At 53.4% G+C, this 23,210-nt stretch overlaps 1 protein-coding gene and 1 long non-coding RNA gene across 4 annotated transcripts in view; one reads left to right on the plus strand and one right to left on the minus strand.

The window, feature by feature from the left end:
- KCND3 (potassium voltage-gated channel subfamily D member 3) overlaps positions 1-23,210 on the minus strand; it is a 129,597-nt gene that overhangs the window by 53,128 nt on the left and 53,259 nt on the right. The gene's annotated exons all lie outside the window — the stretch shown is intronic.
- On the plus strand, positions 4,937-7,409 carry LOC114233607 (uncharacterized). 2 transcript variants are annotated; one of them, XR_008555075.1, is made up of 5 exons: positions 4,937-5,336; positions 5,604-5,715; positions 5,934-6,119; positions 6,285-6,380; positions 7,247-7,409. It is a non-coding gene; the product is annotated as an uncharacterized LOC114233607 (long non-coding RNA). The 2 variants fall into 2 exon arrangements; XR_008555076.1 differs by having other exon boundaries at positions 5,934-6,081.

Below are 23,210 nucleotides of genomic sequence, written 5' to 3' on the forward strand. Positions count from 1 at the left end.
AATCATCTTGGCCTTGAAGTTCCTCACAGCCCCATTCAACATGCAGTTGTGGCTGATGGATGTTCACAGAAGGAGCAGAAAAACAGAGCCTGCGTGCCGTCTGCCGCTTGCCTTCTCCGCTCAGGACGTGGCTACCAGGGACGGCGGGAAAGCTCAGGAATATACAGACCGAGAAGCTCACTAGTCAACTGGTAGGGAAACTAGCCCCCTACATGTCTGCTTCTTCTCAGGTCAAGCTGAGAGCCCGTGGGCTAAATCCACTAACCACATCTGAGTGCTCCCGTGGCCCCGACTCCCTCTCCTGACTGCGCTTGGGCAGGTTCCTTCACCTGTCTGGGCCTCAGTTTCCACACCTGTAAGATGACTAAGAACGAGCCACAGGACATTCTCTGCTTCCAAGGGCCACTACATCGAATTGATTGCAGACAGACCCCACAAGTGGGCAGAGGCCCCGGGCGATCCAGCCGTGCATTTGCCGAGTGCCTGCACGGTTCTCCGTGCTGCCACGTGGCTGCTCTGGCCCTGGCCCGCGTGTGCCCCATCCATTTCCTTGTTCCTCGTTAGGCGAATGTTAATTCCTAGGATGCAACCCACACTGCCTGTCCCCTCTGCTTCCAGGCTGCCTGCCCTGACTTCAGCAGGTGGGACCCCAGGAACTGTGAGTGTAGTTTAACTCCAGCCCCAGCAAAACAAAACCAGGCCAGTCCAGTTGGCTCTAGAATACTCATAGGACTTATTCTGAGGTCAATGAAAGGTGACTTTTGGATTGGTGACTATTCAGACAACCTAGGGGTAGGGAAAGAGACCGATTTGGTTCCCCTTCTCCTGACCACGCTCTTTCAAAAGCAGATGAGACAAGAAGAGGGGAGGAAGATGGGCAAAGGGAATTTATCTGGAGAAGAGGGAGAGGGGATCTGGAGCAGTTTGGCCCAGAGGTGGGGGAGGAGCTGGGGATGGTGGGAGCTGTCCCTGGTCCTGAATCCCCACCAAGCCTGGCTCCTGGGATCCTCGCCATCTGTCTCCAGGGAGGATGGGTCATATCTGCTCCGACTGTCTGGGATCCTGTCTGAGCTCCATCACTCATTCACTTGCCCACTCGTGCCAATGCATTCAGAGAAGTTCCTACTATGATGCGGGCACTGTGCTATGTTTACAAGGGGTCTTTGTTTGGAGTACCACTCACCTCTAGGGGAGCTGGGGTAAGGTTTCTCTGTATCTTAAGTTCACCTACATCCAACAATGCTTGAAACTCCATGCAACTGCCAACTTCCCGACTAGCAAGCAGAGAGGCGTGTACATGAAACCTCTTCCCGTCTCTTTGCCGAATCACATTTCTCAGAGTGTGAAATGAGCTTCCCTCCCGCCAGCCACAATATGGCCCTATTATGCCTAATAAGACACGGGACTCCTAGTCAGCATGAGCTCAGATGCTGAGCCAAGGGGAGACACAGGGTCTCTGCTTCCACTCCAGCATCCTTCCATCTAGGGTACCCACTGTGGAGGCCAAGGCTGCAGACCAGGCATGACCCACAGGTAGACCCTTCTCCCCATCCCTGGTTTCTCTGCCCCATTTACCCCTGCTAGCATGGGGTCTGCGGAGGAAAAGAAGGGGGTGAGGGGTGGAGAGAGGTACTCCCACGGTCATGCACTGATGCTTTAACCTGCACAGCTGGCTGCCAAAGATGACAGATGTAGGCGGCCAACAGAAAGGGCAGCCTCATTAGAGGAGCTGATGGGGCGCTCTACTAAGCACGCTCCCCTACATTCCTGCCTCTAGAACACCAGTTGGAGGGCAAGCAGTAGAGAATGCACCCAGGCAGGGGCTCTGTGATGCTTAATTTTATGTGTCAACTTGCCTGGGCCACAGAGTGCCCAGATATTTGGTCAAACATTATTCTGGGTGTGTCTGTGAGGGTGTTTTTGGATGACACTGACATCTAAATGGTAGAATGAGTAAAGCAGATTGCCCTCCCTAATGTGGGCGGGCCTCATCTAATCAGTTGAAGGCCTGCATAGAACAAAATGATGGCTTGAACTGTTGCATGGATCTTTTCTGGCCTTTGGACTTGAACTGAAACATCGGTTCTTCTTGAACTTGCACCCTCAGCTCTTCTGATTCTCGGGCCTTTGGACTCAGCCTGGAGCTCCACATTGACTCTGCTGTATCTCCAGCCTGCCGGCTGCAGACTGGGGACTTCTCAGCCTCCATAATTGTGTGCGCCAATTCCTTCTAAGAAATATATGCATCTCTCCTACTGACTCTGTTTCTCTGGAGGACCCTGACTAATACAAGCACCATAAATATTCATTGGTGGGGAGTTGGCATGGAGCTTGGTCGGTTGGGTTTCTGCGTGCGAGGGAAGGTTCTGAGTCAATGCATTTACATCCTTGCCTCTCGGCTTCCAGGGATTACTCTAATGGCCCCTGAAATGCAGCCTTGAGCAGGAAACTCAGCATGAAGTCACTTCCCTGGCCAAATATTCCTAGACATGGCCTATTTTTCAAAGTTTGAAATTAAAGTCCATGCACAGAGCTCTTCACCCTTTCCCAGCTCTGTCAGTGCTATGGGCTGAAAAGGACCATATGGTGTGAAAGTCGGAACATGCTTTATCTCAGCCTTCGAGCAAGAAGCTTGCTTGGGCGTCCAGATGCAAGTGCAAAGTCCAGGGAAGACAGTGCTGACTTCAGGGGGCTGTCTTTACCAGTGTCCGGCCTCCAAGGGGAAGGGGTCTCATCCGGGCGTGTGTCTCTGTGTTCCTCAAGGTCTCTGAGGGAGGTACCAACACAAGCTTTCCTCGCTTAACCCAGAATTGGCTCATCCAGAGGATTTCAAATACGTTAATTCTAAGGAAAGTGAATGTGTCTGCAATGCAGCCTTGAGTAGGTGAATCCAGGGTCAGCCTGGGAGTGAAACTGTCTGGGTTGATCCCATGAGATCGCAGGCAAATTACTTAAGCACACTTTACTTCAGTTTTCTCATCTGAAAAATGGGGTGATTAGAGTGGTAACCACTCTTCAGGTTGTTGTGAGGATTAAATGAACAAATATGGCTTAGCAAATGGCTGGCCTATAGGAGCACTACATATATTTTAACTATGATTAGATATTTATCGTTGGCAGAATGGTTTACCCTTCTTTGCATTCCTCTCTGAGCCTAGAACTTGCCTGCTATTCAAAGAATTATACCTAGGACAATAACAGGGAGATGTGAAACATCTGAGTGCAGATTCCAGACATCACCCACTGCCAGGGATCCCCGCCCAAGCTAGACTCAGCAGGGGGATACTTGAGACTTGGTCTTGACTGTCAAAGGACTGATCAATTGAGTTACAGCAGCTTAGCTACATTCACCAGGTTGTCATTGGTAACTACTAGTGCATAAGGTACAACTGAGCAATGAGCAGAGGTTAGCCAGCCTGGGGGGAATGGACCCGGGCACCTCTGGGATCTGAGGGGCGAGCCATGGCCTCAGGCTACCCCAGCTGATGTCCTGGGAGGATGGAGGGGGCCTGGCTCTGGGGCCTGGGTTAGGAGAGAGGCACGAATATAGCACACACAGTTTTGAAGTTTCCTGCTGGGACTTCTTTGCTGGTGCCAGATAAACTTAGTGCAGGAGCACAGTGTCTTAGTAATAAAGGAGGGGGAGGGAAAATAATCCAGGGAGAAATCAACTTATGGTTTATTTAAACCTTATTGGAATTTCGACCGTGGAAACATTTAAATATCATAGTAACTGCCGCGTGTCCTCGCTCCTGCTATTCCCCAGTGGCTGTTTTCCTGCACATTTGGTTGGGGAACAGCACAATAAAGCTGCTTGAAAATTGCCTTCCGACTGCTAGGTAATTACAACAGGTTTTTATCCCCAATGTAAAGAATGAACCATTATATTTTTAATAAAGGGGGTGCTCGGTGGGTCCCAGCCCCCTCTGCCCCCAGCCTCTCTGCTCCACCTCCTCTGCTCTGTTCCCTGTCCCCTCCCTGTTCCTCCCGGACTCCTCTTGTCCCCTGTTCCCTCCCTAACCTCTCCCCGTCCCCTCTCCCAGGCAGCTGGAAAGCAGCACTGCGGGCCAGGCTGCTGGCCCCTCTGTCTCCCAGCCAGGGAGCCCTGTGTCACTGTTTAGAGAAAGGAACAGGTCTCTGTCAGAATCATTAACTATTTAGCCTGACTCCATCCAGGCCATCAGACACACTCCCGCCTCCCTTTCTTACCACCGGACGGAGCGGAGAAAGTTCAGCCTGGCAGCCACCTGAGCACCTTCCCCAGGCCACGCAGGGGCTCAAGTCCCCACCAGCTGCCCACACGCAGCTTCTCTCGTGGTTCCTCAAGTTTAACTCTGGGCTGCTTCCCGCTCCTGACACCTTTCTCTCCTAACCCCTGACTCCGGCCACTATGTGCTGGGGAAACAAATTCTCTCTATGTGATGTCACCAGGAGGGAGAAACCATGGCAACAGCATCTGTGCCTCATGTGACAAAGTGGGACTCCAGGGTGGCCTCAGGGGCAGGTAGATAGTAGGATCCCAGAGGTCACCCCACTGTTCTGCAGCTGTGTGGCTCTGAGTGGCTCCTCCCACTGTCTGGGCCTCAGTTTCCCTCTCTGTAAAATAAGGGAGGTAGACCAGATATCTTTGCATCCCTTTGAACTACGATACCCAGGATGTGACATTTCAACTTCTAGTATCCATCTCAATCCACTATCTGCTACTTTGCCTTATCTGGGTCCACGTGTCCTTCTCTGAGTCTAAACAGAATGGCTGGAACCAGGCGAAAGCCCGTGCTAGGCTCAGTCACATGGCACTGTCTCCTAACTTCCAGGCTTATTCCGGGAGAGGAGGGTGAGGAGTGTCACCTGCCCTGGTGAGTGGAAGAAACATCAACGGAGACCCCGCAGAGTCTGGGAGACCTGCCTCGGAGGGAGCAGGTGCGGCCTCCGCTGGACAGACCGGGGGCCCTCCTTGGGGGCTGGCTCCCCACGCCCTTCCTCCCTCCGACCTTCGGGGAAGCCACTTACGCTCTCTGAGCTTGGGTTTTCTTCATTGATTTAATGGGAGGACATTATCCACGGCCCCAACTTAGGAACATCAATGAGGAAACGAAACAATGTTCTTTGGGAAAGAAAAGAAGCCAGGGGACCAAGGGGGAAACCGAGGCACAGGGTGTTCCACAGAAGTTGAGAACTGACGGACACGCCACACTGGAGCGAGGCAGGGCCTCCGGCATCCGGGTGTGCATTCGTCCTGAGTTTCCGGGGTCAGTGTCAGTGAGGAGAGAGGTCGCCTACTGTGTCTCCCGGCCCCGGCCCAGCCCCCTGGGGAAGAGAAGGGCCTGGAAGAGAAGGTATGTTGTCTACTCTGAGTTTGGAGGTGTGTGTGTGTGTGTGTGTGGGGGGGGGGGGGTTGACAGTACAGGAAGGTGCCTCAGTGTGTGAGCCCAGGCGGTGCCCGTGTCCAAGGTGCCCCAGGCTGGTTTCGGAGGGGTGGCCAGGAGGGTGGGGGATGAGAGGAGAGCAGGCTGTGCTGGGGGCGGACAAAGGGAGAAGACAAAGATTATTTTAAACCTGGATTAATCACTGCTCCAAATGGGGACTGGGGGTGGGAGCCGCAGCTGTCGCCGGGAGGTGGTGGAAGAGAGGCCAGCAGGGAGGGGCCGGAACCCTCCACTGCCCACCAGGACCTCAGACCTTGCTGAATCTCGGTGGCTTGCTCCAGAGGCCAAAGTAAGTAGATGGTAAAAACTATACCGCGGCACGGTTTTCTGGGCCAACTGGTCTCCCTAGTGCTAGGCACTTGCCTCCCCTGCCTCCTCTGCCTCCCCGCCACACTGTCACCAAGAGTTAGCCTGCAACAGTTTGGATCATGTCACTTTTCTCTCAAAAGCTGGTAATGACTTCCTGTTGCCCAAACAACTGGCTTCCTCCTTGACTTGGCTTACTAGGCCCTTGACAACAAACCCATCCGCACCTTCCAGCCCAAGTTCGAGCCTAGAGGCACGGGTCCAGCAGCGACTGTCCATTCACCGAGCCAGGCACCGAGCTGACTGCTTTCGTATGTGACCCCACTGAATACTCACATCCACCTTGCAGGTTACTTTTTACAGATGAAGAAACTGAGGCTTAGAGAGGTTAGATAACTTGACCAAGGTCTGTCTGATACCCAAAGCTCCTGTCCCTAACTTCCTGGAGATCGCCACCAGCATCCCTGATATCCTGTTTGCTCAGCCCTTACCTCTCCCTGGGACATCTTCTTGGTCCTCTCTTCCCCTATGAACTTCCCCCTCGTTCCTCAGGGCTCAGCTCAAATGCCACCTAGTTCCAGAAGTCTCCCTGGTTGAAGCTCAACCGCGGACGCAACAAGCATTTATTTAATATTTACTGCTGCTTAGGTAGGTGCTGTTATCTCCATTTCATAGATTAAAACAAAACAAAACAGAAAACAGAGGCTCAGGGAAATGAAGCCAAGTGTCCATGTTTACGCCGCTAATGAGCCATGGGGGAGGGATTCAAAGGCAGGTCTTCCAAGGACGCCAAGTTCAGCGTCTTCCAAACACTCCCAGCTGCTTCAGCGAGCGACTCCTCCTTTATGTGTCCACAGTCCTCTGTGCCTTTATGTAGAGCTTATCAGATCCTGCAGGTCCAATGTCTGTGCTTAGAGGTTAGCATCCTCCCCATTATCGGACATCGACTTCCGACCATGTGCACGAGGCATTGTCTTCGCGACCATGAAGCCGCTATTGCTGTCGCCATTCCTGCTGAGGAGACACCGACCATGGGAGGCAGGAAGTGCTGAGTCCGGTGAACACAGTCTTGCTGTCTCTGTGGGATTTGGACACAGATCTGTCCCAAGTTCATGGTTCCCGCTACAGAGGTTGCTGCTTGTAGGCTCTAGGAGAGCTGGATGCAGGCTTATTTATCCCCCAGTGACGAGGAGGGCCCTGGCAGCATTTTGGATTCAGTGGGAGCTCAGTGAATATGGACACGGACCAGTCCTGGCTGGGAGCCCCGGGTCTGTGGTCTCCATGGGGAATCTGGGCTCTGGGGACACCAACAGCTCCTTTAAAGCTTCCACTCAACTCTCTTCCGATGTAGTCTTCTCAAGAGGTGTGGGAAGTGGTTTTTCTACCCATTTATCAAGGTTTTGGAAATGCTCATTTGGGGACACCGGGCACATTTAAAGATGGAAAAACGGCCGCTCTCCTGAGCCTGTCCCCTTGGTGCTGACGTTTCTGTACGACTTCCTAACCTCCCACAGGGTCCCTGTCACTCCTGCTGGGTGGAGGTCCCTGGAGGAGAGAAGCCAGAACTGAAGTGTCCCCAGGAATGTGAGTGATCCTGGGAAACAGGAGAGGACCCGCCAGAGCGGAAACGCACCCCACATGTCTCCATGGAGCAGGGCACTCCTGTCGGTCCCCGGAGAGGGGAGGGGACTCTACATGAGGCGGGGGAGTCCGGATGAATGTCCATTCAATCAGAGGATTCTCTCTTGCCAAAAAAAGTGTATGTTAATATAACCTTTGAAAAGTGGTGCTGATTAAGAACCAACAGGGATTCACGAAGACCAGGTAATACCAAGTTAATCTCTAAAATTCATCTCTGTTTTGATAAGGTCTAGATCCGGGTTTCTCAGCCTTGGCACTGCTGACATCCAGACCTGGTAACTCGTTGTTCTGTGGGGGTGGGGGCAAGAGGGATGCCCTGTGCATTGTAGGATGTTGAGTTGCACCCTGGCCTCTACCCACTAGATGCCAGTAGGAGCGTTCCCCTCCCCCCAACACACACACTTGGTTGTGACAACCAAGATACTGTCTCCAGGCTGAGAGCACTGTCCTAGACCAGTGGTCAGCAAACTCATTAGTCAACAGAGCCAAATATCAACAGTACAACGATTGAAATTTCTTTTGAGAGCCAAAATTTTTAAACTTAAACTTCTTCTAACGCCACTTCTTCAAAATAGACTTGCCCAGGCCGTGGTATTTTGTGGAAGAGCCACACTCAAGGGGCCAAAGAGCTGCATGTGGCTCGCGAGCCGCAGTTTGCCGACCGCTGACCTAGACCGATAGATCAGGAAGCTGCACAGCCAGCTCTGTGGTGAGGTGTCTGACACACCTGCGCATTCTCCTTGAGAGGAAGAAGGAGAAAGATGAGCTTGACTTATGGGTAGCCATCAGCCTGGGGCTTGGCCGTGGTGACAGGTTCTGGGCTCCACACCTGTCTGTAAACAACTTGGATAAAGACATTGATGAAACGCTCAGTTTATGAACAAAGGTCCTGAATCTGGTGGATATGAAAGCACGTCTGAGGAAAGACGGAGGACTCAGAGGGATCTCCGCCATCGTCAGGTGAGAAGAGCCAGCTTCGGAGCTGTGTGGGCCACACGCTACCGTGTGCGGGAAAAGCAGGTGACGCGCAAGAACCCGTGTCAGTGCTCACTTGTAGCCGCATAAAGCAACTCCAGGAGGAGACAGAAACCACGAGCCTGGTCACTACCATGTGGGGAAGGAAGGCTGGGCAGCAGGGGGGTGTGGGAGCTTTTCACAGTTTACCCTGTTCCAATTCTTGATTTATGAATATGGAAATATAGTATCTATTCCGGTCATGAAATTAAGAACAGATCTTCAACCTACAGGAGGGGTCAAAAGAAATACAACGCAATTGAACAGACACAACATCCGTCCTGCATTAATTAAAAACACTAATTCAGCAAGCACGAGGAGGTCGGCTGGAGAGAAATCAGGAGGTTTCGGTTGGCTGCAGGTTGCCAAGTCAACCAATCAACAAACACACACCAACACACACCAACAAAGGTGTTGCCTGTTGACAGTGCCCAAATCAAGGGCAGCCCCATCTGTGCTCTGGGCAAGTCAGCCCACATTCACAGTCACCCCTCCACTTCCCTGTGCTGCAGCTTTAGGAACTGACAAGTGTGTACAAAGGACAGTGACCTAGATGGCAAAGGGCCCAGAAACCATGAGAAATATGAAGACCAGGTGGTGAAACGAGGGATACTTAAATTGGAGAAGAGAAGATTCGGACGGGACGAGAAAGCTGTCGTCAAGCATTTGAAGGGCTGTCCTTTGCAGGAGGGAGCAGACACCTTTTGTGTGGCTCCAGACTGCAGAACCGGGCCCTCTTCAGTTTATTGGGAGGCCAATTTTAGTTCAGAGCCATGTAAAGGCTGCCTTGTGAGATAATAATAAAATAGCCGCACTACTGAACACACTTACAAAGCATCCGGCACTGTGATAAGCCCTTCTCCCTGCATTATCTCCCTGATGCTTTGCAACACCCTGACACAAGTATATTCCTCATTGTCATTTTAACAAAGGGGAAAATTGAGACTACAGAGGCTACGTAAAGGTGCCGGAGGCTCATCGTGATCCCAACAGGTATATTCTTGACCCCTAAGCTTATTGCCTTAAGGTAGTGAGCTGCCCATCACAGCCAGCATTCAACAGAGACATCAACACCCCGTATGAGGAAGTTCCTACAGGGGGTAGGAGTGGCCTGTTTCATGCCTAATGCACCGTGGTCTTCTAAGAAGGTAAGTTCTGTGGGTGTGAGAATTGCAGGGACTGGAGTGACAGGCATGCAGAGTCCTACTCACATCTGCCTGGGGTAAATTTGGAGGTTTTGGTCGGGGCGGTGTCAGAAGTCAAAAAGGCGAGAGACAACGAGAAACACTGCCCCCAGCTCGAGCTGCCCTGTCCCTGGGGGCTGGGATGCCACTTACGGACCAGGCATCATTATGCTTTCCAATTCGCCACGCCTTCGTGGACACGATCTCATTTAAATATTCAACAGCCTTGTGAGAAAATATCCCTCTGGCAGGTGGGGCTGAGAAGGGATGGGAAGAATGTCTCCAGACAGAAGGAGAGAATGACAAAAATAGAGAACAACTTAGCTGCGGTCCTACTAGAGATGGGAGAAGAGGGAAGGAGGACAGAAAAATACGTCACTGTTCCCCACTTCATCTGGGGGCCCAGTCAGACCCCCTCTGCAGTCCTCAAGTACTTAACAATGTTTCCAAATGAAACAAACCACTGAAGGAAAGAACTCCCCCCACCCCCCTCCCACGCCAGCGACCCATGAACCTTCTGTCACAGAGGAGCAGGGTGAAGCTCTCCTGGATGGAGGAGCCAGCGCGTAAGCCAGGGGACGGAAGTTCAGCCTGAGGAATACAGTCGGTGCTGTTGTAATAACTGTGTGGTGCCAGCTGGGTACCAGATTTATCGGATGATCACTCAGTAGGTTATATAAATGTCTAAGCATTGGGTGCTACACCTGAAACTAATACAATATTGTACGCCAACTGTAATTGAAAAATAAAAAATTATTTAAAAAAATAAAGATCAAAACCCTGGCGGAATGGAAGTGAATCAACCGGAGGCTGGTGCTACGTTGTATAAAGTTATCTGATGTGTTGACTGTACAAGAGGAGGATAGGCAGAACTTACTATGACAAGCAGTCACTTTGGAGTGTCCAGGCGTGGAAACCCGTGCTCTGGGGAAGAAGCTGGACGGAGGATCTGTAATTTGCTGGGGGTATGTGGGGGTGGGGGTGGGGAGAGGTATTTCCAGGGAATCCATTTACACAAGAGACTCAGAAAATTAGCATGAAGTCTTGAAGAACAACCTGTGCCTTAGGTCCAAGAGGGTCAGCCCTGGCGAAAGGGGTGAGGCCCCAGGTCCTGGCAACGGCCGTGGGCCCCCAGAGAAGCTGACGGTGGTGCTGGGACAGGTCACCCTGGATGGGAGAACAGAGCCTTGGCCAGGAGCACTATCTAGGCTCTGCTCAGACCACAGGCCAATGTCATGGGTGGCAACCCTAACAGGTGAGAGGGAGGAGGAGCCGCAAGACTTCCTGGGGAGCACCTGGGGAGGGGAGGCAGAGCACTGCCCCTCAAAGGCCAGAGGCTGAGAGGAGCCGCAGAGGCTGCGAAGATTAGAGACGGAGGCAAATGGACACACAGACGGAGCCAGAGAACAGCAGTGAAGCCCTGAGACAGAGAAACTCCAAGACAGAGAGACAGAACCCCGGCAGGGGCTGCAGAGAAAAGGGATGATGGAGGAGCAGCAACAGGAAGACACACACACACACACACACACACACACACACACACACACACACATCTAGAGGAAAACTGAGAAGAAACCAGCAGATGGACGGAAGAACCCTGGGGCTTGGCAGGCGGGGCTGCTGGCGAGAGGATTGAGCCTTCTCAAACTGTCTGAAGTCCCATAGCAACCCACCTTCCTGTCACTCACTGGCGGCAGTTTTGCTGACATGGGGCTTTCCTCTGGGTGGGTGGGGGGAAGCAGGAGGCCGCAGAGGTCAGCTGATCACTCTTTAGACCAGACGGCATGGTTATTTCCGTGGGTCTGTATGGGTAAATGGCGGGGAGGGGGGGTGGGGGGGGTGGAGGGGAGGAGGAGGAGAGGAGGAAGACGAGGAGAAGCAGGAGGAGCAGGGAGGGGGAGGGGGAGGGGGAGGGGAAGGAAGAGGAAGAGGAGGAGAGGAGAGGAGAGGAGGAGGAGCAGGGGCGGAGAAAGAGGAGGAGAGGAGGGGGAGTGAGAGGAGGAGGAGGAGCAGGAGGAGGAGGAGAGAAGGAGGAGGAAGAGGAAGAGGAAGAAGAGGAGCAGGGGAGGAGGAAGAGGAGCAGGGGAAGGGGAGGAGGAGGGGGAGGGGGAGGGGTTCTGCCTCAGCTGTGGGACCAGTTGCGAACCAGACTGCCTGGGCTTACCTACCTTTACTCTGAGGTCAGGCAGGTCCTGGGAAGGAGCACAAGGTGGAGGAAGGGATAATAAAAATTAAATTTAAAAATTTTTTAAAGTTGGAGGAACACACTATTTGAAGACAGAGCAAAAATATCTGACATGCGGAGCGCTGTCTTAATGACAGTGCGTGTGGGAGGACAGTTTAGTCATATTTTTCATTTTCTCTTCCCCGGGGAGCTGCGTTCCCGCGATCAGGCCCTGATAGCAAATTGGCGTGCTCCCTCATCAGTCCCCTTCCAGGATTACTCAGCAGCACCATGAGTCAGGGGCCGGCGAGTCACCCCTGGCCACACGCTCAGGATGCTTTCCCTGCCCCCCGGGGCGGCGGGGCCATGGGTGCACAGGAAGCTGAGGAGGAGGAGCTGCCAGCGCCCAGCAGGGTGCCGAGGGAGGCCCTGGGGTGTCCACACTCCTGGGAACTTCAGGGGTAAGCGTGTGACTAGTCCCCCGGCGTGGGCCACGTGAGCGTGGGGAAGGATATCTTCCAAGAACGCCTGGCTAAGAGCCAGGAGGAGGAAGTTAGGAAGCAGCTCCATTGTCCCTCGGGCACGAACACCCCCAGGACCAATGATGAAAACAGGGATGATGGTTAGTGACTACCAGGAGCAGGCACTCGCTGTGTCCTCCCCACAGCAGGGGTGCCACCCACGGCACCCACTGACAAGGGCGGGGGGGGGCATGACAGAGGCTCAAGGAGGTGAAGTGACTGCCCCGAGGATGCAGCTGCTGTGTCTGGAGGGACAAAGAGCGATGGCCCACCCTGCGCACCAGCTACAAACTTCAGTTTGCGGAGGGGCCGCCATCTCCCTGACGCAGTGGAGAGACCTGGAGGCATGGACCAGAATGGAACAGACTGGAATCTCACAGGGAAGGCGGGGGAGCGTGGGGGTGGGGTGGGGGTGGGGTGGGAAGAGATCAACCAAAGAGCTTATATGCATAACCCATGGACAAGGCAATAGTGTGGTGAAGGCCTGGGGTGGCGGGTGGGTGCGGGCTAGATGGGGTCGATGGGGGAAAGAAGGGGGCATCTGTTATACTTCCAACAATAAAGATAAATTTAAAAAAAAGATGATTTCAATGTAGTTTTGCCGCTTAGGAGCTCTGTGATCACACAGGTTACTGAGAATCCCAAACAAAACGGTGTTTATCTGTACACCGCGCTGTGCCCAGTGCCGGGCCAACGGTGACCGCTCAAAAGCATATCGGCTGAATGGATGAACAGAGGAACAGAGAAGGGTTGCTCCTGGGATGAAATGAGGTGGGAGAAGAAAAGCATTTATCGCAGCGATGCCATGCATTAAGCATTCAATGCAAGGCAGTTACTATTGTGAGCGATTATCCAGGAGCAAAATCTTATCCTTCAGTCACACTGGTTCCCAGAGCTAATATAAAGTCAGGCAATTAAGGCTCAATAGTGACTTGTCCCCAAGAATCTAAGCAGTTGCCCCTGGGGGCCGAGAGGCAGTATGTTGAATTCAGTCCCGTTGGTTTTAACAAGTGTAGACTGAGCTCGCCTGTGTGCCCGGAGTGGGTGGGGCCCTGGGCAAGAGGCAGAAGAATGAAGTCGGGCTGCCCCCCTAACGGAGCTACTCTCCAGGAGCAGAGGCAAGAGCAACGCTCATTAGCATGAATGCCTTCCACATGAGCCAGAGACCCAGCCTGCATTCTCCAGGCCAGTGCAAAACGGCCATTTATTCCTTCAACAAACATCCGCAGCTCGCTTGCTGCACAGCACACGCCCCGAGCTAGGCACTGGGGCCACCGAGACGCCTGGGCTGAATGAGAGGAGGGGCTCCCAGACGAAGGAGACCTCTTAAACGTGGGTCAGAACAATAATGCTAACTCAGAGCTCGAACACCGAGCCTGGCCTCTGCGCGGAGCAGGTTCCTTCCCAATACTTCCGGGGACGGGGTAGGAAGGACGCTTCCTCTTCGCAGGAAGGTGTGCTTACACGGACCCAGGCCAAACCTCTCGACTGGGGCCCCAGCCTGGCCTCACTCGGGCTGGAGGCTGGAGAGCCAGGCTGCCCCTCCAGACGCCTCATGCTGACCCTGAGCGCAGCACCTCTCACAGTGGCCCCTACCCCGCTGGTTCCCAGGGACCCTGTGCCCTATGAGAGCCCCGGAGTATCAGGGCTGGAATGAAGGTGGAACCCCACAGGTGCTGAGGACCTAGCCGCTCCATCAGGCTGTGGCACAGCCGAGGGAGAGCCCTTCTGTCTGGACACCTGGCCAGGGCTGAAGCTTCTAAGGCACTAGGACACTCCAAGACTCAGACCCTCCCAGAGCACCGCCCCTCCGGGCCTCACTTGGGAGCCTAAGGTATTGGAGGGCACCTGTCAGACACGGCAGAGGAATGGACTGAGACAGCAGGGGCACAAAGAGCAGTGTGTGTGTGTGTGTGTGGTGTGGGGGGGGGGTGTTCCAAATGGGGTTGAGGGAGCTTACAGGAAGCCAGGCTGCCGGGACCGTGCCCACCCAGGGCATCCCAGGCCAGCTGTGGTGCAGGCTCTGAAGGCTGCTTCTCGCAGGCCCAGGGGAAAGGCTCCAGGAAAGACAGATTTCTCATCTGTCTTTTAACTTGCTGTTGTTAAGCAGCAGGGTCTTTTGTATCTACTGCCATATTCGAGCAAACTTTCAGCAATGGCTAATGAACTTGGCACCAGACTCCTCCCCTGGCATGGTGGACATCCTGAAGAATGCCAGGCCGGCTACATACCCCTCCCGCTTCCCCACAGACTGGCTGGGGAGGGGCTGCAAGGTCTGAGCCAGGTGGGTCCCCTGCCTTTAGTCCCGGTCCCAGACCCTCTGACCGTGCTCCCATGGCCCCTGTACTCGTCACGCACTCATTTGCACAAGCACCTGTCTATCTTGCAGGCTCCTTTTTTTTTTTTTTAACATTTAAATATCTTATCACATTTAGTAGTACTATCTGAGCTTTTCTATTGAGGTAACATTGGTTAGTAACATTACGTAAGTTTCAGGTGTGCAACATTACGATCCCATATCCACGTACACTACAGCGTGCTGCCCACCCCAAGTCTAGCCTGTGTTCCTGGGAGCTCAGAGCCTCGGGCACTCAGAGCCTCCCTCTTTCAGGGAGCTCAGTGCAGCCCACCGATGGACCACCACTGGGGCAGCAGCGGCAGGGCAAGGGATGTGCGAATACCTGGTGCAAGCAGGCAGCGAAACCCTCTGTGGGCCCTGGCGTGCTGCAGCCCTTTCGCTCATCTTTGGAAGGATTTGGGGAGGAGGGGAGAGGCTCACAGCAAGTCTCCAGGCTGCCAGGCCATAGACCTGGACTTCCAGGGAGCCTGGCCCCTCCTGTGCCTCCTCCCTCTGAACACAGAGCCCCGGAAGGGTCAGTATCTAGCTCTGGGCAGCGTCTCAGGAACCAAACTCCTCAACGCAGGTCCCATTCTCTGCAGCTCCTGCTCGGACGCCCGCCCTGGCCGGCCCCAGCCACTGTCCAGGTCTTGGGGGGCAGTGGGTGGAGGGCTGTTTCAGGGCAGTTCACCTCGTTGCTATAAATCAGTTTTGTTTTGCTTCTTCCCTCTTGCTCTCCTGTTTACCTCATTTTTTAGCGCCCCCCCCCCCCCCCCCCCCCCCCCCCCCCAATGGGTAAACAGCCCCACCAGGGCGAGCCTGCCTGAGAGGTGTTAAACCTCCATGGGCCCCAAGTCAGTCTCGTTCCCAGCCGGCCACCGGGATGCACAGTGCAGGAGCTAAATATAGAAATGGCTCCCTCCTCCCCCGGCCTCGCTGGCCTCTGTGGGCACAGCACGGCGAAGATCGATGCCGTGCTTGGCGGCAGGCTGCCTGACAGCTGCCCCTGCCCAGAGACCCTTACCTGCCCTTGCTGCCCATTGGCTGGGACGGGAGCCCTGACACACTGGGGATGGGAAGTCACCATGGTGACCTGCACAGCTCGGAGGGAGGGGGCAGGGGCTTGGCTGTGGGCTTGACCGGCTGCCCTGGCCACTCCAGGCTGGCGGCTTTGTGTCCAGGCCACCTGCAGAGGGGGCAGCTCCGCGGGTGATGCAGGGGAGGCGGCTGCGTTGTTCTTGCCGGAAGTCCTCGGCCTGCTCCGGGCCTGCTCCGCGTGCCTCCCCAGAACGCCGAGGACGGATGAATCAGTCCCAGCTCATCAGAGCCTTTCATGCTCAACCAGCCCAGATGACAGATTTAGAAACTGCGTGGTCTTGTTCTTTCGGTGGATTTCTGAGGAGCACTCCGCAGCAGGCCCAGGTCTTCATTATCTCCATCCACACCCTCTGATTAAGCATCTGTGACCGCACGGCTCTGGTGCTGGGTGCTGGGTGCTGCACCCAGAGACACGGAGCAGGGGCACGAGTGCAGAAAGGGCCCCAGAACACCCAAGCCACAGCCAACAGCAGCACGACGCTGCCCTTTGTACCAGCACCTCCCTCGATCGTCCCAACCCTGTGAGGAATTGCTAAACTTCAGCTTTGATTCGAGAATGGAGGGTTCAGTGCCTTTCAAAGCGCCCCCCACCCCTCCCCGTAAGTGACAGAAAGTACACACTCAAGCTGTCTAGCACCGATGCTGGATAAGACACCTGGTGTTTCCCAAACTCTGGGCCGTGAACCAGAAACACCTGGGAGGTTCTTCAGTGCAGACCCCTGCCCGGGACACACACAGGCTGGCTCAGCATGCCCGGCCCAGGCTGCGGGCCCGTCTGAAGGACCGCCTTGCCCAGGCCACTCTAGGAGGAGATCCTCAGAGTAAGCATCAGGTGTTTGCTGTTGGTCCTCTACTCGTGGCTCACGACGCCTGGCATATTGCTGTATTATTTAAGCAGACAATTGTAACTATTTCCGGTCTTACCAAACCAAACCAGTGACTTGATTTTTGAATGCTGTCCCCACCTTGACCTGCTTCTCCCGGGACACTGCGTCTGGCACCTGGCTTCCCTGCCCACTCTGGGCTCAGACACGCCCCCCCCATTCAGTCCTAGCTCTTGGGGGTGGGGGTCAGGTGACAGCTCATTCCTTCCTGATCCCAGATGCACTGTGCTCGGGGCCTTGCTCCTTAATCCAGTCTGACCAAGGCCAGCAACACGGATCTAAAGGGAGCTGGAGAATCAGCTGTCCGCTCCCACAGCCTTCCATGTGCCCCGACTTGGCTCTCCGGGACCCCAACAGCCCTGAGCGTGTGTCGTCCCCATACACGACGCCTTTCTTCCCTAGGAACCTTTCACTGCCCCCCAACTGAAGCACCCACTCCCCACTCGGGCTAACGTCTGTCCCTCAGGATCGGCTCCAGATTTGCTGTGGGACGACGTCCCCACCCTCACTCCCCTCCGCTCTCCACCTCCCCCGCCTGGGCTCCTGGTCCCTGCGTTCAGCCACCTATCGTGGCATCTGCCACATTTCACAGGGCACAGGTGCTCGATGAAGACTGAGGGGCGGACTGATCTCCACAGGGAGCAGACTTGTCGCTGGGCTGTCGTCCTCAGACTCGGAGACCTGGAGGACAACGCCTGCTCTGTGCCTGTGCAAAAGGCCCTCAGCCCAGCGTCCTGCGGGTGTCCTTTCTGACGTCCCCTCCTTGGTTCCCGATGACCTCTGCCTCCTGGTAGTCACCCCTTAGGTACTGCCCTTGCGTGAAGACTAGACTCACTGGCTTGCTTCTAACTAACAGAACACAGCAGAGGGGATGGGATCTCATTCCAAGATTATAAAAAGACTGTGGTGTCTACCTCAGGGTCTCTCTCTCTCTGTCTCTCTCTGATGTACTGCCCTAGGTGGTGGTGGTGGTGGTGGGGCAGCTGCCATGTCAAGTGTCAGGCCACATGGTGAGGGGCTGAGATGGACCAACAACAACCTTGTGAGTCAGGCCTTCAGGTGACTATGGCTCTGGCTGCCATCTTTTTTTTTTTTTAAAGAAAAAATGTTTTTATTGATTTCAGAGAGAGGAAGGGAGAGGGACAGAGAGAGAAACATCAATGATGAGAACAAATCATTGATAGGCTGCTTCCTACACACCCCACACTGGGGTTCAAGCCCAAAACCCAGGCAGGTGCCCTGACCAGGAATCAAACCGTGACCTCCTGGTTCATAGGTCGATGCTCAACCACTGAGCCATGCTGGCCGGGCTCTGACATCTTGACTCTAACCACACGAGAGTCCTTGAGCCAGAGACACCCAACTAGGCCAGACCTGGATTCTCGCCCCACAGAGTCTGTGAGGTAATACATGTCTGTTGTTGGAAGTAGCTAAGTTTTGGGGTACTTTGTGATGTGGCCACAGGTCACTAAGGCATGGCCTTGGCATTCCTCCTCTGTGCACATACACGGTGGGCACGGCGAGGGTAAGTGGCCCCTAATGGCACTCAGGGCAGGCCAATGGCTTCAGATCCCGAGCCCCTGGGAGGACAAACAGGTGAGACTCTACCCTCCCAAAGCCTGCTCCCACCCTAGCTCCTCTCCCCACCTTCCAGACATCCGAGCGCCCCTCGATGCCGCCTCTGTAACGTCTCCAGCACACACCGGCTCTCTTAGTATTTCTACTTAATTTGTCTTTCTACTTACATTCATTCATGGACAAATATTTGTGGAATATGTACTGTGGGCCTCGCACTGTTCACGGCTCACGAGGCAGCCACCATTGTTTAACCTGCATTTTTCTTTCCCCTCAGCTGCCCTGAAAGCCCCCGAACCAGGACACTCTCCGCACCTCTGGACTCTCCAGGGCACCCAGCCCAGCTCTGCACTCTGCCCACATTTCCTGTCTGAGGAGGAGAAAATGAAGAGTTGCCTGTCAGGGGCTTTTTAAAGGCATATGTTTGTGTGGGATGGGACAGAAGAAGGGGCGGCTGAGAGCTCTGAGAGCCTCTCGCCTGCCTTCCCCCTTAAAATAGCAGATGGACTGACATTCCTTTGGCGCCCAGTGCATGTCTGGAAAGCAGCAGCCAGGCACCGTCCCTCACATTAGTTTGTTTCATCCTCACAAATAGCTGCTTGGGAAACAAATGTTGTTCCCATTTTACGGGTGAGTAAATCAAGGCTCAGAGAGGTAAAATAACTTTGAGTTTGCACAGTAAAAATAACAGCGAACACTTTTGGAGTGTTCCGAGTTAGCTCACGTAATCCTCCTCCAGCGCAAATAAATATTAGATGACTTGTCTACGTTTATACTTGTAATTTAGTAAGTGCCAGAGCCAGCCACGGGCCTGGAGTCCGCCTGTAGGAGTTCACACACTGATGGACGGACGCAGCAGAACTGAAGGTCAATGCCGGGCCTTCGGGCTCTGAGCCTGGCGCTCTCTCCCTACCCAGAGCTGCTCTTTCCGCCTCCCGCCCAGGCTCCCAGCATCCATTCAACTGCAGCTCACTCTGCATTCCAGCGACTTCGATCTGACAGTGGATTTGCCTATCTTGAGTTCTCCTTTGACTGAATTCAACATTTTTTTTTTTTTGTCTCAAAAATAAAGAAACCAGAGCCCTTCTCCTTGGTTGTATGGAAATGTCACCCATTTCCTCACCTTCCCCGACTTTTTGGAGGTTGTGTGTGAGGACAAGGAGAGAGAGGAGGAAAGAAATGAAACACAAACCCAGAGCAACAAGGAGGTCCTTGTCTGTGGAGAAGTTTCGGGGCACAGTGAGTCTAAAGCCTCGCTCCCGTGCCTCTTTTTGGCAAGACCGTGTCAGGAGGAGGATGACGTGACCTGGCAGGCAATGACACGGGGACTTAAAATTCAGAAGGCAGCTCCTCGGCTCTGAATCCACGTCCCCTCTTCCGGGCAGGCGGGCTCGAGAAGGTCTGTTTCTCTCATTGTCTCTCCAGCCCCACATGCTCATTCATGCAAGTCAACATTCTGCCCCACAATAGGTGTGATTGCTTCCCATTATGTTGTCATGGCAACACCCATTGCCATCCAGGGGGTGGGGAGGTGGCAGGGGAAACAAATGAGTGGCCAATCAGGCTTTCGAGGAAAGTCTCACAATGACACACTGCTCATTGCCAAGTGCCGGAGCCACGCAGAATGAAGGTTAGCGCATGAGGACCCTGTTAGCGGCACGGGGACGGCCTCCCTCTGCCTCAACCGGGGCACACGGAGTCCGTGTGAATGTGTTGGATGAGTGATGGATTACTGGCCGGCGTGAGCAGGGAGATACAACTAGCAAACAGTATCGAGAAAAGCAAAAGGCCCTTCGATGCTGTAACTGTCATGCCTATGAAGATACAGGCCTAATTCTTTCCTGTGCCCAGGCCTGTGGAAGATTTCAGAACTGGTCACTGCCAGCCCTCTCGCCCAAACTCAGAAAGAAACAGCAAAGTCCTGCTGTCGACACCCGCAAAGACAAAGTGGGCGAAGCTCTAGCCCTTGTAACAGGCACCTGACGGGCCTGCCAGTTTGCACCTGTGTCTCTGCTATTCCCATCTCCCCCTGGTGAGACGGGGATCCTAATGCCACATCTTGTAGGGCTGCTGTGAGGGCTAAGGAGGCAATGCGCAGGCTCACGGTAAGTACTCAGGAGACGTCGGCATTATTATTACAGGTCATCGCAGACGCTCAGGGTGCCAAGGACGGGTCACCACAGCGTCTCCCCTCTCTACCCTGGTTCTGTGTTCTGGGAACACACGCGGCAGGGGTGAATTTTCAGGGGCCCGTGAGCCACAGCCATAGCCTTTTACTCGAGGGCAGTGGTCAGCAAACTCATTAGTCAACTGAGCCAAACATCAATAGTTCAACGACTGAAATTTCTTTTGAGAGCCGAAAACCGACTTCTGCGCTGGGCCACGAAGTTTCAATTGCACTGTATGTGTGTGCCCGCACATGGTATTTTGTGGAAGAGCCACACTCAAGGGGCCAAAGAGCCGCATGTGGCTCACGAGCCGCAGTTTGCCGACCACTGCTCTAGGAGACACGTACTGGTGGGAGACAGCCTCCTGGGCAAGGAGGCTGACAGCTAGGTGTTACTCTTCAGGATGGTTGCTGACGTCACACCGCCACCGACTGAGGAGTTCCTTTAGCCCCACCTGGGAAGGTCCATGAATGGAATGGGCTTTGCCTTGAAGGTGAAGCACAGTGTCAGCCAAGGGTGCCTCTGCCTGCGTTTGTGGGAAATCTCTCAAGGCTCAGACCAAGAAGTTTCCTCCTGGCATCACATCGCTGTCCCAAGGGCCACTGCCTGACTGAGCCCCTGGGGCTTTCTGATCAAGACTGGGAAGACAGCCAGCCTGAGGAGGCAGCTGAGGTCGACTGGAGCAATTAATCCTAAAGGTTACTGGAGCCTGTCCTGCTGGGGAGCAAGAATCCAATTACCCATAGTGACAGCAGCTCGGTCCCCGGGGAGACACCCGTCTGCAGGGCGGCCCAACAACCTGTCTGCTTGAAACCTTCCTGACAAGCAGTCCTCCGCTCCATTCCTCCACTCGCCACAGCTGGGCACAGACCTCAGCTGACCAGGACATCACCCGGGTTGCAGTGCCCAGCTTGTGGAGCAAAGCACTGAATTCTGGGAGGCTGGGCGAGGACCAGCGCTGAGGTCTCCTGAGAAGAACCCATCTCTCCTATAGAAACAAAGACCAGAAGAACTGGTCAATTTTCCAGGCTGAGGCAGACCTTCACGATACATCAAAAGCAGGAAGGAAAGAGAATGAGTGAGAGAATCCAAATGAGTTTATTTGGGCATCAAATAACTATGCAAAATTATGCAGATATGGAAATGGGCATATCGTTTTCAATCAACTGCTCTGCCGTCATCTGAAACAGAGTTATAGGTCTGGATGAGGGGACCACTGAGAGAGAATTCTGGCTCCCTGGCCTCCACCATTCCCCAAAATGTAGGGCAGGGAGCAGGGAGATGTGCTATGCCAGATGACCTTTATCCTATCCAATGACTCAGACCAAGATGGGCTCCTACTTGCCAGGACTTCCACGCTGGACAACAGTGAAAAGGAGGTCAAATCTTTTTCGCAAGGCTGCCACTGGGGAAAGGAATTTGACTTTTGTAATGCAAATGGGCTTCCTGGATGGCAAGTGCATGATTAAAATGATATGTTTCAATGCGGGAGCCAGACAGCAGATTTGGTATTAGAGAGCAGCTGCTGCTGCCACACAAGCCAGTATGCAAGGTGCATGCAGAGGTAGCTAGAGGAGAATCTGTGGGGCCTGGAGACCCCAGGACTTGCTAATCAGCAGGGACCATTCAGGTGGGATTATATAAACACATCCTGTGTGTACTGTAAGGCTGAGTGCCTTCTCTCTCCTTCCCGGGAAGAGCTCCATCCAGTCCCAGATCGCGCAATCAATTATTCATTCATTTATTCAACACGGACTGAGTCCCAACTGTGTACCAGGTGCTGAGCTCGGTGCCCAGCATACAGCGGTGAACAAGACAGGCAAGGCCCGTGACCTCAAGGAGCTGATAGTTTAGTGGAAGCGGCTCACCAGGACTCAAATCTGGACTCTGCCACTTAAGAATAACGTTATCTTGGGCAGGTTGCTTAATCTCGCTGTGCCTCAGTTTCTTTATCTTTAAAGTAAGTATAATGGGAGTGCATACTGCCACTTCTGCTTCCAGTCATGACGGGGACTGGTGCCTTCCTGTCTTTAACAACTAGAAAATCATATAAGACATATGAAACCAATGATTCCAGACATTGGACAACACGCAGCACAGGATTGTGATCCCTGAGAGAAAGAAATCAAATGAGGAGGAGGGGCTACAATTCTGCCATCTTACTGTCTGGACCCAGTCTCCTGGCTGCAGCACGGAGAAGGGGAACGCAAACAGAAGCCAGCCTTTTAGACTTCAAGGAGACCGAGGCAGCTAGACTGTAAGGGCAGAGCATCAAAAAGAGTTCTGGATAGCTGAAAGGGATCCCCTTAAATCTTTGCCTAAATACTGATTTGCACATACAGAAAAATGACACTCCATAAGGCTGGGAAAAGAACCACAAAGAATCAGGCCAAACAATTTTCAGAGCTTAAGTGGGGCTGGGGAGAGTTGGTGTTCCCATGAGTAGACAGACCTAATAATAAATCAGGTAGGGTCCTCAGCAGGGTACTACCTCAGTAGTAGAGCTAAAAGGCAGCTCCAACTCACCCTAAGAGAGCTTAAAAACAAGCCTTTGAAAGGATCAAGCTGATCCCAAATATACTTTATATTTACAATAAAGTATATCATGGACCATAGATTAATCACTAAAAAAATAAAACTAAGACCTATGACTAATAAGTTAGCAATGGAGATAAAGTGGAATCATAAACATGGTCAGTTAGACATAATAAGGCAGAAGAAGAAGAAGAAGAAAACAGGAACAAAGTATAGATGGGACAATTAGAAAATAAATAGCAGGATAGTAGACTTAAACCCAACCACATTACATTAAATATAAATGGTCTAAAATTTTCAACTAGAAACATTATCATCCTACCTAATAAAATGGTAATATGTAAATTACCATCACT

The sequence above is a fragment of the Eptesicus fuscus genome, chromosome 22, assembly GCF_027574615.1.
Source record: "Eptesicus fuscus isolate TK198812 chromosome 22, DD_ASM_mEF_20220401, whole genome shotgun sequence".
Taxonomy (NCBI): Eukaryota; Metazoa; Chordata; class Mammalia; order Chiroptera; family Vespertilionidae; genus Eptesicus; species Eptesicus fuscus.